Below are 13876 nucleotides of genomic sequence, written 5' to 3'. Positions count from 1 at the left end.
TATCTAGGTCTACAACACAGAAATAAAAGAAAGAGGGAAAGGACCTATATGTGTAAAATATTTACACCAGTTGTTTTCATGGTAGTAAAGAATGGAAATTTGAGAGGATGCCTGTCAACTGGGAAATGGCTGAGCACATCATTTCATACAAATGTGACTAAATGCTTTTGCTCTGCAAGAAGTGATGAGGGGGCAGGGAGGGAAGAGAGAGGGGAAGGGGGCGGCCAGGTGATGCAGTGAGTAAGAGCACCAGTGTCAGGAGACCCGGGATTGGTTTTGGCCTCAGATACTTGGCACCCACACAAAATAACTGGCCGTGTAACCTTGAGCAAGTTACTTAACCCCAATTGCTTAAAAAAAAGTGATGAAGGGAATTGTTTCAAAGAAAAATGGAAAGACTCGGATGAACTGACACAATGTGAAGTGAGCAGAACCAGAGGAAAAATGTATCCAATAACAACTTTGTAAAGATGAACAATTTTTAAATATGTATAAGTTATGGTCAGCACAGAATTGCAGAGGACTCATGATAAAACACAATACTCAACTCCTGATAAAAGGATAACAGACTAAGAGTGCAGATTTGAGGTACTGAGGTACCCAATGTGGAATTCATTTTGCCTTAATATACATGATCATAACATGAATTTTATTTTTCTTGCTTTCTCAGTTGGGGAGGGGGGCAGAGGAATAAGGAATGTGGACTTGAAAATAAAACAAAATTGAATTTGAAATAAAAAATAACTACAAAAATAGATATGGATAAAAAGTTCACCACTTTTAAAGTTGTCTCTTGAGAAGAGAGTCACAATAATATTTCCATATAATACACCAGAAATGGAAAAAGTCCATCGTTACCACTTTATTTTTATTATGAACATTTCATTTTTCCTTTCCCATTATTGGTAAAAAAAAAAAAAAACATACAATTACTTCGCAGGAAAGCACAACAGAGGAAGAGTGACTATAGTTTTATTTCACTTTTATCTCACATTTGCATTTTGGTAATCTCCTATAACCCTAAGTCAATCACCATAAAAGAAAGAAAAGTCCATAGGTACCCAGGCACTAGGAGAGTGGGAGTGGTGCCTGAGTGCCTATATACTTTTCATGGAAAGGTTATTACAACTTCCTTTTGAAGAGGCAGCTCTAAAAGTGGTAAACATTCCATTCCCAACCTTCATTATCTTACCACTATATTAAGATCGCCATATTGTTTTTGGTTTCTAGAGATGTGGCGGTATAGTCAGGAGTCCCAAGCAAACAAAACTGCCTTTACTTTTCTTAAATATTTCTTGACAGTTCAGGACAATTAACGTTCCTGGAATTTGCTATGGAAGTTGTTGGAAGCTTTTATAAATAAAAACATGTGACAAGAATAAGCAATATATTTTTGACTACATCAATAATGAATTACCCAGATAATAATATTTACAAATCACTAAGGCTTTTAAAAATACCTCACATATATTATCTCATTTGAGCCTCACAACAGTCCTATGAAGGAGGTACTGTCATAATTAATTCCTCATTTTACAAATAAGAAAACTGACTGGTTAGGTAGCTAATAAGTTCCAGAGGCAGGATTGAAACTAGCTCTGTGTGAGTAATCCCGTCATCCTATTAAGGATTCTCTGAAGGATAAATATCAGACATAGTGGCTGAGATGTTTTTTTTGAGAAATCAATATAATTGACACAACTTCAAGGACAAGAAGAGAGAGTAAGAACCACAAAGCACCATGCTTCATGTTTAGATTTCTTGCCAGGAAGAATGATAAACCACAATTTAAATTACAAGACCTTAGATTATGCCTTCTAAACCTATAATTTGTGTGTCTGTGCATTAGAATATAATGTGATATATAATATAACAAATATATTACAGTATAATATACATTATATGATCTATTAATATTATAAATATATAATTGGTTTCTTTTATAACCCTATGTAATTTTGATTAATTTAAAAACATTATTCTAAGAAGAGGGTAAACTGCCCAAGGGGGGCATATGATACACTAAAGGTGTTAACTTCTGCCTTAGGCTGTTTCATTCCTCATTTCCTTCCTCCTTTGGTACCCAAAGGTTTCAAACAATGTAGAAGAAAGCAGGTACTTGTTTCACAGAGGGAGATATCAAGGCATCCACTCACATAAGACCTTCTAGCACATTGCAAAATGCAGGCCTACAAAATGTAAAGACACTAATAGAGTTGTTTTCTTAGTGCCTTCCCACTGGAACCAAAAGAATCAAACCATGCTCTGGTTCATTCTCTATGGTACAGGCTCTCAGTTTGTGGCACTGGTGGAAGAAACTCATTTATATTGTGTTTAGGCTGGTTGTAATAGTGTCCAAAGAGAAGGGATGCATTCAATGGCCCACCTCATCAGAGAAAGTCTCAATGGTGTCCACTTGTTCATTCTCTTCCACCTCTCATTTTATGTGAAAAATATAGATACCTTCCTTTATACCTACCATTACCCAGGGAAGACTGGAGGACAGAGGTGAGTCAGAATTGAGCCCATCAGTGGATAGCACCAGTCAGAAGATACAATAACAGTGTTGGTACTCAGGTGCTAAATCCTTTCTTCTTTCTTAGACCTAGAATAGCTCCGTTACCTTCAGCCATGATTCCTTGTTGGCTATGTCCTCCATTCTATATCAGAGGCTGCTTGAAGAGGGATGTAATCCTTAACAGAAATGGTTTCATCATTCAATGAAGCCCACTATTTCATCATGAACAATACCCAAATATAGCTGTTTTTTGCCACTCAGATCTCCAATGTTCTTATAATTGTGGGTATGTTCTTGACTCTGGAGTATCCAAAAAAAGACCCCAGGGTATAGTTTTAATATATAGAGTGATCATCAATCCTTGCCCCATGCCTAGATTTCTCCAGATCCTAGGTGAAGGATGAGAATAATTGGTATATCAGATCATTTTGTATTGTATGGCCAAATTCCAGGAGATAGACTTGGTTTATTTGTCTCTCTGGTTTCAAGTCCTACTATGAGAAATACTTTGCCATATTTTTCACCAGTTTAGCTTACATTAACCAATGAAGAGAGACAGTTCTGCATGCTAACATGTGTGTTTATGTATTTTTAATGTGACTCTCTCCATTATGTCATCTTTTTGAAAAAATAAAATAGCTTTGGTAAACACCTCTAATGTTTATCATGTCCTTTGGTCTTCATCCTTGCTGTTTTACAAGAATAAAGAATACTCTTTGTTTTACAAAGAGCAAAAGACAAGGGACAGATTCACATTATTCCAGTGGAACCCCTAATTGCTGGATGTGGGAATGATACATAAACAACAGAACTGGAAATAGCTGTCCATGATTGATGCTGGGGAGAGGTGGAGAACGAAGGAAATTCCAGAGTTGGAATCATACCAAGAGGCAAGAGGCTATATATAAAGTCATACCTGAACGGAGGTACCCTCTACAACAGTGGTATACAAAATGTGGTCCAAGGATTTTTGAGGGTCCCTGAGGTCATTTTATAGGGTCTGAGAGTTTACAACTACTTTGATAATAATAAGACATTATTTATTTATTAAAATGCTCCTCTTTCTTCCAGTTCCACATCTGTGTGAGTCTGGATTTTCTTCATGTACTTCAACCAAAATAATACACCACAGTACATAGAATGCAGAAACAGATATGAAAATCCAGCTCACTCTCTTTAATTCAGACATTAAAGACTTTCTCATTTTAAATTTAAGGAAACTGAAGTTGAGAGAGACTGAGTCATATTCCCAAGAACTGACAGCTAAGCGTCCTGGGGAGAATTTGAATTCCGGTCTTCCTTATGCACCAGCAGTCTATTCATTATGCCACCACCTTCTTTTTCTGTCCTCTGCAGTCAAGTAGAAAAAAGAATATAATCCCCTTTCCATCTGAATGGACCCATGGAATTGGGTCAGTGAATATTCCCCACCTAGAGCTTTTCCTTCTCTAAACCTTGATAGAAAGCATATCCAAAGATTAATTTTTCCTTCTCCAGTTCCTTCATCTGAACTTCGTAGATCATGGTCTTCAGTCATCTCTGTGGTTGTCAGTGTGAAGAGAACTGCATGACTGGTCACAGAAAAATCTTGTTCTCAAACCTGAGCTCCAGCAAGGACTGAAAAAGGGTGCCAGATCCAATACCAAGAACCACAAAGATGAACTACAGAAAATGCTTTCAACCACTCCAAGCCAATACAAAAGACATCCAGAAGCTTCCTGAGGCAGCAAGGTGGCACAATGGCTAAAGCATTAGACTTGGAATTAGGAAGATCAGAGTTCAAATCTAGCCTCAGACACTTTCTAGCTCCCTCACTGTGCCATGGATTATTTGCTGATTGGAGCAGAAGTAATGTGGGTAGTGAAATGAGAGTCTTTCAAAAGAAATCTTGGAGAGCACTGTAGCAGCAAGCACCCCAAGCGTGCTCAGGGTGGCTGCTCACCCATACAGGTTCTTGGATCTGCTTTGTTAAAGGAAAGCAACTCAAAATGGGTTAACAAGCTTACTTTAATCAGTCAGACATATATCGTTTACCTTGTTCAGGGGAAAAAGGTCAGCACCCCAAACTTCCAAATATACAGACAGAATTATCAAGACATTAACAGATCGAGTAGACAGATTTCCAAACTGTCCAGCCATTACATCCATACCCAATCAGCATCTGGCTTTTTCAAAGCCGGGGGACTCTCAACAACGGCTTCCCAGAATTCAGATCAAATCACAGAACACTTCTCAAAGTGAGTCCCAAAACAAAGCTACACATCAGGGCTTATATAGCCTTCTCCTGGCTCAGAGAATGTAACAACCTTATTGACCCACTGGCCAATCAAAAAGTATCTACTGAAAAACAAGCCTCCCACCCCAGGCTTCAGGTGCACTTTAGCCTACGGGCAAGGAAGATCTTCCAAATTTGCATTCCCATTACAAGCACCTAGTGTGTCCCCTTTATATTACAGGAAAGGAAAGCAACACCCAGAAAAGGGTTTTCATTTTTAAACGCCTTACACAATAAAAATGGCTACCATTTATGTAGTGCTTGCTATGTGCCAGACACTTTACAATTATATCATTTTGTCCTCATGAAAACCCTGGGACATAGGTGCTATTATTATCTTCATTTTCCAGATGAGGAAACTGAGGTTAAATGGCTTGCCCAAGGACCTACAGCCAGTAAGTGTCTAAGGCCAGATTTGAACTCAGGTCTTTCTGACTTCAGATCCAACACTCTATCCACTGCACTATGTGGTTGCTCCAGACACCAAGGCTAGAATTGGAGAAGCAGACCATGGAGAACCTGATCAACAGAAAATTTTCAAAGGAATTCTAAATGATGGAGAAACTCGGTCACATTAAAATATAACTCTCCCTCTGTATTGACCTCTTTAAGATAAACTTCATTTTCAACAAATAAGTGATTTTAAGAGTGTAAGGCTAGAGAAAATTAAATGGTGTACTTCTTGAGGTCAAGATCAGCATCTTACTTCACCTTTGATTATCTGGAACTTAATTGATGTTTCTTGTATTTCCTCCATTCAGGCAGTACCTGAACCAGGTTGTATGATTCCACTAAAACAGTTAAATGATTCCCCCAAGATCTCACAAATTGTTCATGGAAGAGCTGGGACTGGAACCCAGGTCTCCTGACTCCCAATTCACAGCTCAGCCTACTAAATCTAAAGTCTTCCATGAATACTATATTGCCATGTATTTATATCTCCAAATTTTCCCATAGCTGAGATTTTCTGGAACATAGGTTAATTCCAAGAAGAAGGCACAAAAAAATATTCCCTTCCACTGGTCCCAGACATGAACTTTGATATTTACCAGCATATCTGAGATGATCTGGTGTTGAAAAAGTCTGTTGGACCACTTAGCTTATTGTTGTTTTTCACAGCTCAAAAAAATTCCAACAATTCTCTAGTCAAGTCCAATTAGAGGGAGCTCCTGAGAAAACCCTTTACTCCAGGGACCCATTCCACTAAGAGAGATCTCATAGAGTTCTCTAATAAACTGACTGAACCAGACTGTTCATGGAGACAACATGGACTATCTTTGCTAGGTTTCCTGTTGCTTAGCAGATACCCATGACACAGGTCTAGGAAGACCCAATGGTACCCCTGAGTACCACACCCTCAAAATGTCTCCTTTCCAAGAGTCTCAAATAGTAAGAGACCCCAAAGGCAATCCCAACATTCAATTCAAAAGCAGAGATAAAAAGTGTGTCCAATGGCCAGGATCTCTCCTTTCTGGGGAACTCCATAATTTTCAGTTAACCCAAAATAAAGAGAAAGGAGAAAGTAGGTGAGTTCTCCAGAAGGAACCTTCAGGGAGGACCTCAGAACAAAAGTCAGCCTTCAGATCAGAGCTTTTCCATAGATGGCTGATGGAGTCACATTCACTGGAAGATGGTAAGAATATGCCATTTGACTTTTTTCCTTTAGTTGTCTGGTTTGGGATCCCAGGATTTGGTAGTCTAATGAAACAGTAATAAATCTCTAATTGCCGCTCATTTTACCAAACAGTAAACTGAATCTCAGAGAGAAGAATGAATTCCCCAATGTCACAGGGATCATAGGATCATGGTATACGATTTAGATGTGGCATGTATGCTAGCTTAGATCTGGCTTGATTCTGAGTTCATAAGAACAAAGTTCAGGTTTTCCTGTCCCTTTAGCTCCCATAGACTAATACATAGTGTTGATCATGATATAGCAATATGTCCTTAAGGGTCAATTGTCTTTGAGCTCTCAGGTTCAGACAATGAGACAATCTTGAGAAAAATCTAGACTACTTTCATACATGAATTTGTAATTTCATCCAATATTAGAGACTGTGAACAAAGCATATGTCAAACTTTCCTATTCTCTGATGTAATTAATCCCCTGTATTCTTACAGTACAGTCTCAGCAAATGCCACTGAGTCTGCTTGCCTTGAGGGAGTGCACATCTGAGTCAAAAACCCATTAAAAATACTTCCCTCGGAACTAGGGTTTAGGGCACTCCCACGCCCTTGATTTGCAGAAAATTCATCTCCTTTAGGAGGTCCTTAAAGCCAGATTTCAGAAACCTTCTCCTACAAAGTTCTTTTTTTGAGGCCTTGATCTCAGGATGGGTGACCTCATCTGTTCAGGTGTAAATGACAAACAAACCACAACCCTTGGAGCCTCTGCTATTCGTTCCCATGTCTTCACATAAACCCTTTGAAGACAAACCCCCAATAACACTAGAGACTTTTCACTACGACAGGCATTGTTAATTTGGGGTTTATAAACTTTTAACATATGTTTTGATAATTGGATGGTAATATAATTGTTTTTATGATCCAATACATTTCCCTTTATGCATTTGAAGATATTATTCAGAGAAGGAATTCATTGAATTCACCAGACTGACTGCCCAGTAGGTCCAAGACACAATAAAAGCTTCCATGTCGTCTCACATTAGGAGCTAACTAGGTGGCTCTTCATGGGACGTCCTAGGCTTCTATTTTAAGGAAGACCTGAATTCAAATATGACCTCAGACACTTACTAGCTAGGTGACCCTGGGCAACTCACTTAACCTCTATTTGCCTTAATCTACCGGAGAAAGAAATGGCAAACCACCCCAGTAACTTTGCCAAGAAAACTCCATGGACAACACGCTCAATGGGGTCACAAAGAACCAGACACAAGTGAACAATTTCTCACATTTGAAAAACAATGAAGGTCTGTAATGTAATGCCAAGCAAAGGCAACTTCCCAATGTTCAGAATACCAGCATAGGTCCTCTCCATTGTATTCAGTGACAAATTAAGAACAGAGAAGATCAAAATATTACATCATTCAAAATACAGCATTTACTAAGTGTGATTCAATAATCTCCAAGTACTTCCCCACCCCAGGACATTACATCAATTTAATCAATTACAAAGTTCCTATTCTAAATACTACTCCACCCCTAGGCTGTACCTTCATTTAGTCCTTCACAAAGCCCCTCTTCTCAAATGGAGATTACTTTCCAATCATACATAAAGTACATTCATTTGTTCAATCATACAACACAAAAAGGTCAAAAGTTCCCCACCTCTGGATCACAATTGAATCTACCCCAGAGTTACAACAAGTTTAAGCACAGCACTTAATACCCAAATGCAGGTCTTTTCTTCATCTTGACAGGAGGCAAGTTCTCAGCAATCTTTGTTCCTGGGAAGACAAAACTTAGCAAGGCCACAAGATACATTGCCAGTCTCTTCATTAATTCATTCTCTGTCTGCAGAACAGTCCTAGGACCCCTGAAAACATTAGCAAAACCCTCTCCCAGGATTTCTGTAAACATACAACAAGAAAATCCTTCTTCAGGGCTTCGGAACCAACAGCAAGGTTCCAAGAATTCTGCAACAACAGCACTGTCCTTCACCAGTGGACAGTATTCACTCTCTGTCTGCAGAACAGTCTCTGAAGCTCTGAACCCACAGCAAGTTTCCAAAGCTTCTGCAACAACAAGACTGTCTTTCACCAGTGGACAAATCTGGCAAAACAACATCAAAACAGACAGACAAAGTACCAGCAAAATAGCCATGTCTCCTCAGTCCTCAGCAGCTCTGGGTGGCAGCTCTCAAAGTCCTGGGCAATTCAAACTGGCCCTCAGCAATCCTCTCAGTCTCTCTCTGCCTCCACGATGCTGCTTCCAAAAAATTCTTCTGCCTCTCTCTTGTGTCTCTGCAAATCTACATCACAAGCTCCTCCCAGTTCAGCCCTCTCTTTTCACATCAACAAGTCCATCCCACAAGTGGGATTAACAAGCTCTGGGTTTTAACACAATCAAACCAAAAACCAAGCCAATACAGGGGAATCTTCAAAGGCCATTACTATTACAAGGTCTCAGACTGGCCATCCCTTCATTACTAAGGGGTATAAGTGATGGTAAAAAGAACACAGGCACCTGGAGGGGACAGAATCCCATGATCTATCCAATGTTCATGGTATGGAAGTCACTCCTTTCCTATAGACAGGGTCTATCTGTCACACCTAAGCTTTTATGCAGCTCAATTCAAACACTCATCAAGCACCACCAATGTACCAGAGATGATCTGTATGATCTGATATATGGCTGATTAGTAAGCAGAGCAGAAGGAAATGGTCAGTGAAATGACAGAATTTTTAGAAGAAACATTGGAGATAGCCTAGTATATTACAGGCAAAGAAAAAAAAAGCTTTGTCTCAGTTTATATAGCTAATTCAAAGCAGAATTGGAATCACAGCCCTGACTTGCTGACTCTACACTCTTTGCACAAAGAAACAGTTGCTTCCAAAGAAGGGGGGCATTCCCATGAACTGTTTTTCCCCTTTCCTGAAGAGCAGAATTGAGTCCAATTAGTGGAAGTAAATTCCTGTCTTTCCTTTCTAACATAGTTTATGAAAGAAAGCCTACATTACCCTGTTGCCTGAAAGAATTACCTAGTCCATATCCTTTATTTTATAGGCAAGGGAAATGAGGGAAACACTTTGTCCAAATTCATACAGTTATTTAATAATAGAATTGGGTATAAGGAGACCTGTGTTTGAACCATCACTGCAGAACTGACCAGCTATGTGGCCTCAGGATAATGACTACACATATGTGGACCTCACTTTCCTGCTCTATGAAGTAAAGGAGTAGAATCCAATGATGTTGAAAGGCTTTTCATAGTTCCATGATTCTATAAATTTGCTGCTTCAAACTGGGACTAAACATATCATTACTTCTTTTTTTTCCTTTGAGAACATCATTACTCAATAGAATCCCAGAGACAGCTGGATAGAAGAGGATATAGAGATCTTCTTAGCCAATACATATTTGAGTAGAAATCTTCTCGGTAACATCTCTTAAAAATGGTCACCAAACTTCTGATATATCATTTGACTTTGAAATGACTCATTTCTAGGAAGTTTTTTCAAACTCCCTTTTTTGCATATTTATTTATTAAGTATGTTTGGCTGAGGAGTTTATCTGAGACAATAAAGCCTCCATCTATGAAACAACAACTGAAAATTCACTAACAATAAATCAACCAAAGTAAATTAATCATGAGAGGAATGCTTGCCCTCCCATACATCAGTGGGGTCCAGATTTGATTTATTAATATGATTATTCCTTTTTCAGTTTAGATTATTCTCCATCTCTGCTTATATGTGTACATACACACATCAATATTATAAGATGTCCAGCTGTGAATGACTTAGCTATTCTCAGCAGTAAAATTATCCAAGACAACTCTGAAAGACTTAGGATGAAAAATGCTACCAATCCTCAGACAAAAAACTGATGGTGTCTGAATATGGATTGAAATGTAGGGGGAAATAAAATACTAAATAAAGCACATATATATAATTTAAAATTTTTATTTTATTTCAATTCACCAAACAAAACAAGCACTTCCATAACATAATAAAATAAAATAAAAAAGTTGATTGCATGTAAAACTGCAAATCTACAATGAACAAGGTGCTATTCCTTCCAAATAATGCTGTAAAATGTTTTTTTCCTTTTTTTCATCCCTGCCCCCTTACTCTAGAGATGGCTACCATTAGGCACAATTCACCAGAGGTGGATAGATGACTCAGTGGATAGAGCTCTGGGTCTGGAGTCAGGAAGACCTGCATTCAAATCTAGGTCAGTCACTTACTAGCTGTGTGACCCTGGGGAAGTCATGAACTTCTGTTTGCCTTAATCCATTGAACTAGGAATTGGCAAAAACATTCCAGTATTTTTGCCAAGAAAATCCCATGGACTGTATTGGTGTACTATGGTTCACAGGGTCACAGGAATCAGGCATAACTGAACAAGTTCACCAAACTCAAATCTGTCTCTCTCCAATTTTAGTACATAGAGCCATATTCTGCTTCTGGAAAAAACTAGAATAAATCAAATCCACCTTCCATGTGAGACTTTCAAATACTTGAAGTTTTCTCTCTTGCCCCACTTAAGTATGTCCTTGTCATTCCTTGTTTGCAATTATTCTACAACCTTATACTATACTACATAGATACATAGATAGAAACTACCTAGTCCAGTGTGTTGTCGTAATCTCAGTTTCTCGAGGGTTTTTGTTCACAACCCAGTTCTGGGAGTTAGGTCCATGTTTTCCACTGGGTGGAGTCTCAAAAAACCTATCTGCTCCCCAGCATGAGTACCTTTTCATCCATCATGTGCAGATTCTATGAAGGGGGAGGGGCAATGAGAATGAACAAGATCACAGGAATTAGGGTTAGAAGACTTATTACAGGTTTGAGCTAATGAAAGCTCAGTTACTGAGGAGATAGCTGAATCTCAGGGATGGAAACTGGTCGTCACAGAGATGGTAAGGGCCTACCAAAAGCCAAGTATATAATGCTAGACAAGTGCTTTTAAAATGCTTTTAAAGCACTTAGGAGAGATGTGATACTCTCTCCAAGTATTTAAAGGACTATTCTTTGAAAAAAGCGTTAGACTTGTTTGACTTGAGGGCAGAAAAGGAGCAAGGAGAGGAAATTGGAGAAAGACTGACTTCATCTCCATGTAAGCAAAATCCTTCTCATTATTAAAGTCATGCCAAAGTAGAAGCAGCTGATTCAAGATTTGGTAGGTTCTCTCCCATTGGAAGGCTTTAGGCAAAGGCCAGAAGACTCAGTTGGAGAATGTTGCAGATAAGATTTGCTTCCACCATGGGTAGGCATAAATAACTCCTGCCTTCTCTTCCTACTCTGAGTTTCTATAATATTTTCAGTGGGATGGTGGTCATCAGAGCCTTGATGAAAAGATTATACTTACTGGGCAAAGTGACAATTAATTACTGGGAATTATTTTTACTAACTGACCTTCTCCTTCCCTAACTTTTTTCCTTTCCTCCTCCTCTTCCTCTTCTCTCAGGTGTGAGACTTGCACAGCAGATGTGAAGATGCATGTGATAGTCATGTGATCTATTTCCATTAGTCCTAAAACTGTTTCTGTCCTGCAGAAGAGCTTCTGCCAGGTAAGAGCCAATTTAATCTTAGTCTCAAGAATGCACTCCCAAAGGAAGTGGTAAGTTTTAAGGAAAAGTAGAATTTTGCTTACTGATAAAAGTTTGAGGGGTGTCTGGAAAAGATTTTTGTCCACTCAAGTTCTCTCCTATAAGTCCTATGAGTGAAAACTTGTTGTAGTGGAAATAGTACTTGCCACAGAGACAGGAGACTTGGGTTTAAATGTAAGTGCCAGTATTTATTAGCCAGGTAACATTGGGCAGGGTAATTGCTTATATGAATTTTTAATTCATCATCTATAAAAATTAATAAATCTGGATAACAAGATAAACCTTTTGAATAACTATGGAGTTCTTCAGCAAAATCTGTAGAGTATTTTGAGTCATTAAAAATATTGGCATGATGTCAGCCACTTATTAGGGACATCCCAAAGATCTCGCCATCTCAAGGAAATTCTTCCTAAATTCAGACGTGGGGCATCCCGGACAACTGAATATTCAGTTCATTGTTAACCTTTGTTTGTGTCTCTCTCTGTCTTGAGCAGCTGTTACATATGGATAGTAACTGTTCCCCTGTAATGTAATGCCAAAAGAAAGGCAACTTCCCAGGTTCAAAATACCAGCATAGGTGCTCTCTATTTTATTCAGTGACAAACCAAGAACAGAGAAGATCAAAACATGACATCATTCCAAATACAGCATTTACTAAGTGTGATTAAATAATCTCCAAGTACTACCCCACCCCAGGACCTTCCAATCATTCAATCAATCACAAAGTCTCTGTTCTAAATACTTCTCCACCCCTAGGCTATACCTTAATTAAGTCCACCACAAAGCCCCTCTTCTCAAATGGAGATTAGTTTCCAAACATAAGGTCAAAAGTTCCCCACCCCTGGATCACAATTGAATCTACCCCAAGAGTTGCATCAAGTTTAAACACAGCACTTAATACCCAAATGGAGGTCTTTTCTTCATCTTGACAGGAGGCAAGTTCTCAGCAATCTTAGTTCCTGGGGAGACAAGGCTTAGCAAGGCCATAAGATACATTGCCAGTCCCTTCATGAATTTATCCTCTGTCTGTAGAACAGTCCTAGAACCCCTGAACACATTAGCAAAGCCCTCTCCCAGGATTTCTGTAAACATACAACAAGAAAATCCTTCTTCAGGGCTTTTGAACCAACAGAAAGGCTCCCAGACCCCTGCAACAACAGCACTGTCCTTCACCAGTGGACAGTATTCACTCTGTCTGCAGGACAGTCTCCAGACCCCTGCAACAACAGCACTGTCCCTCACCAGTGGACAGTATTCACTCTCTGTCTGCAGGACAGTCTCAGGGCTTCTTAGCGAACAGCCAGGTTCCAGGACTTCTTCAACAAAAGGACTGTCTTTCACCAGTGGACAAATCTGGCAAAACAACATCAAAACAGACAGACAAAGTACCAGCAAAACAGCCATGTCTCCTCAGTCCTTGGCAGCTCAGGGGGCAGGTCTCAAAAGTCCAGGGCAATTCAAAGCGGCCACCAGCAATTCTCTTAGTCTCTCTCTCTCCACGAGGTGCTGCTTCCAAAAAAAGATCTTCCGCCTCTCTCTTATCTCTCCAAATCTACGTCACCAGCTCCTCCCAGTTCAGGACTTTCTTTTCACATCAAAAAGTCCATCCCACAGGTGGGATTAACAAGCTCTGGGTTTTAACACAATCAATTTGAAAACCAAGCCAATACAGGGGAATCTTTAATTGCCATTACTATCACATCCCCCAAATAGAATAAAGGAAGAAAGTAAGCAGAGTTTCTTTGAATTTAAAAATCTGGCAGTTTTTTCAATAATCCCAAGTTGTTGTTTTTTTCATGTGATTTTGAATACAGTATTCTCCCAGTACATTTCCACATGTTTATGAATC

Source organism: Petaurus breviceps, unplaced genomic scaffold, assembly GCF_028583685.1.
Source record: "Petaurus breviceps papuanus isolate PSGF00001 unplaced genomic scaffold, PetGlider_PUasm1.0 90330, whole genome shotgun sequence".
Lineage (NCBI taxonomy): Eukaryota > Metazoa > Chordata > Mammalia > Diprotodontia > Petauridae > Petaurus > Petaurus breviceps.
Note: the sequence above shows the minus strand (reverse complement) of the source record.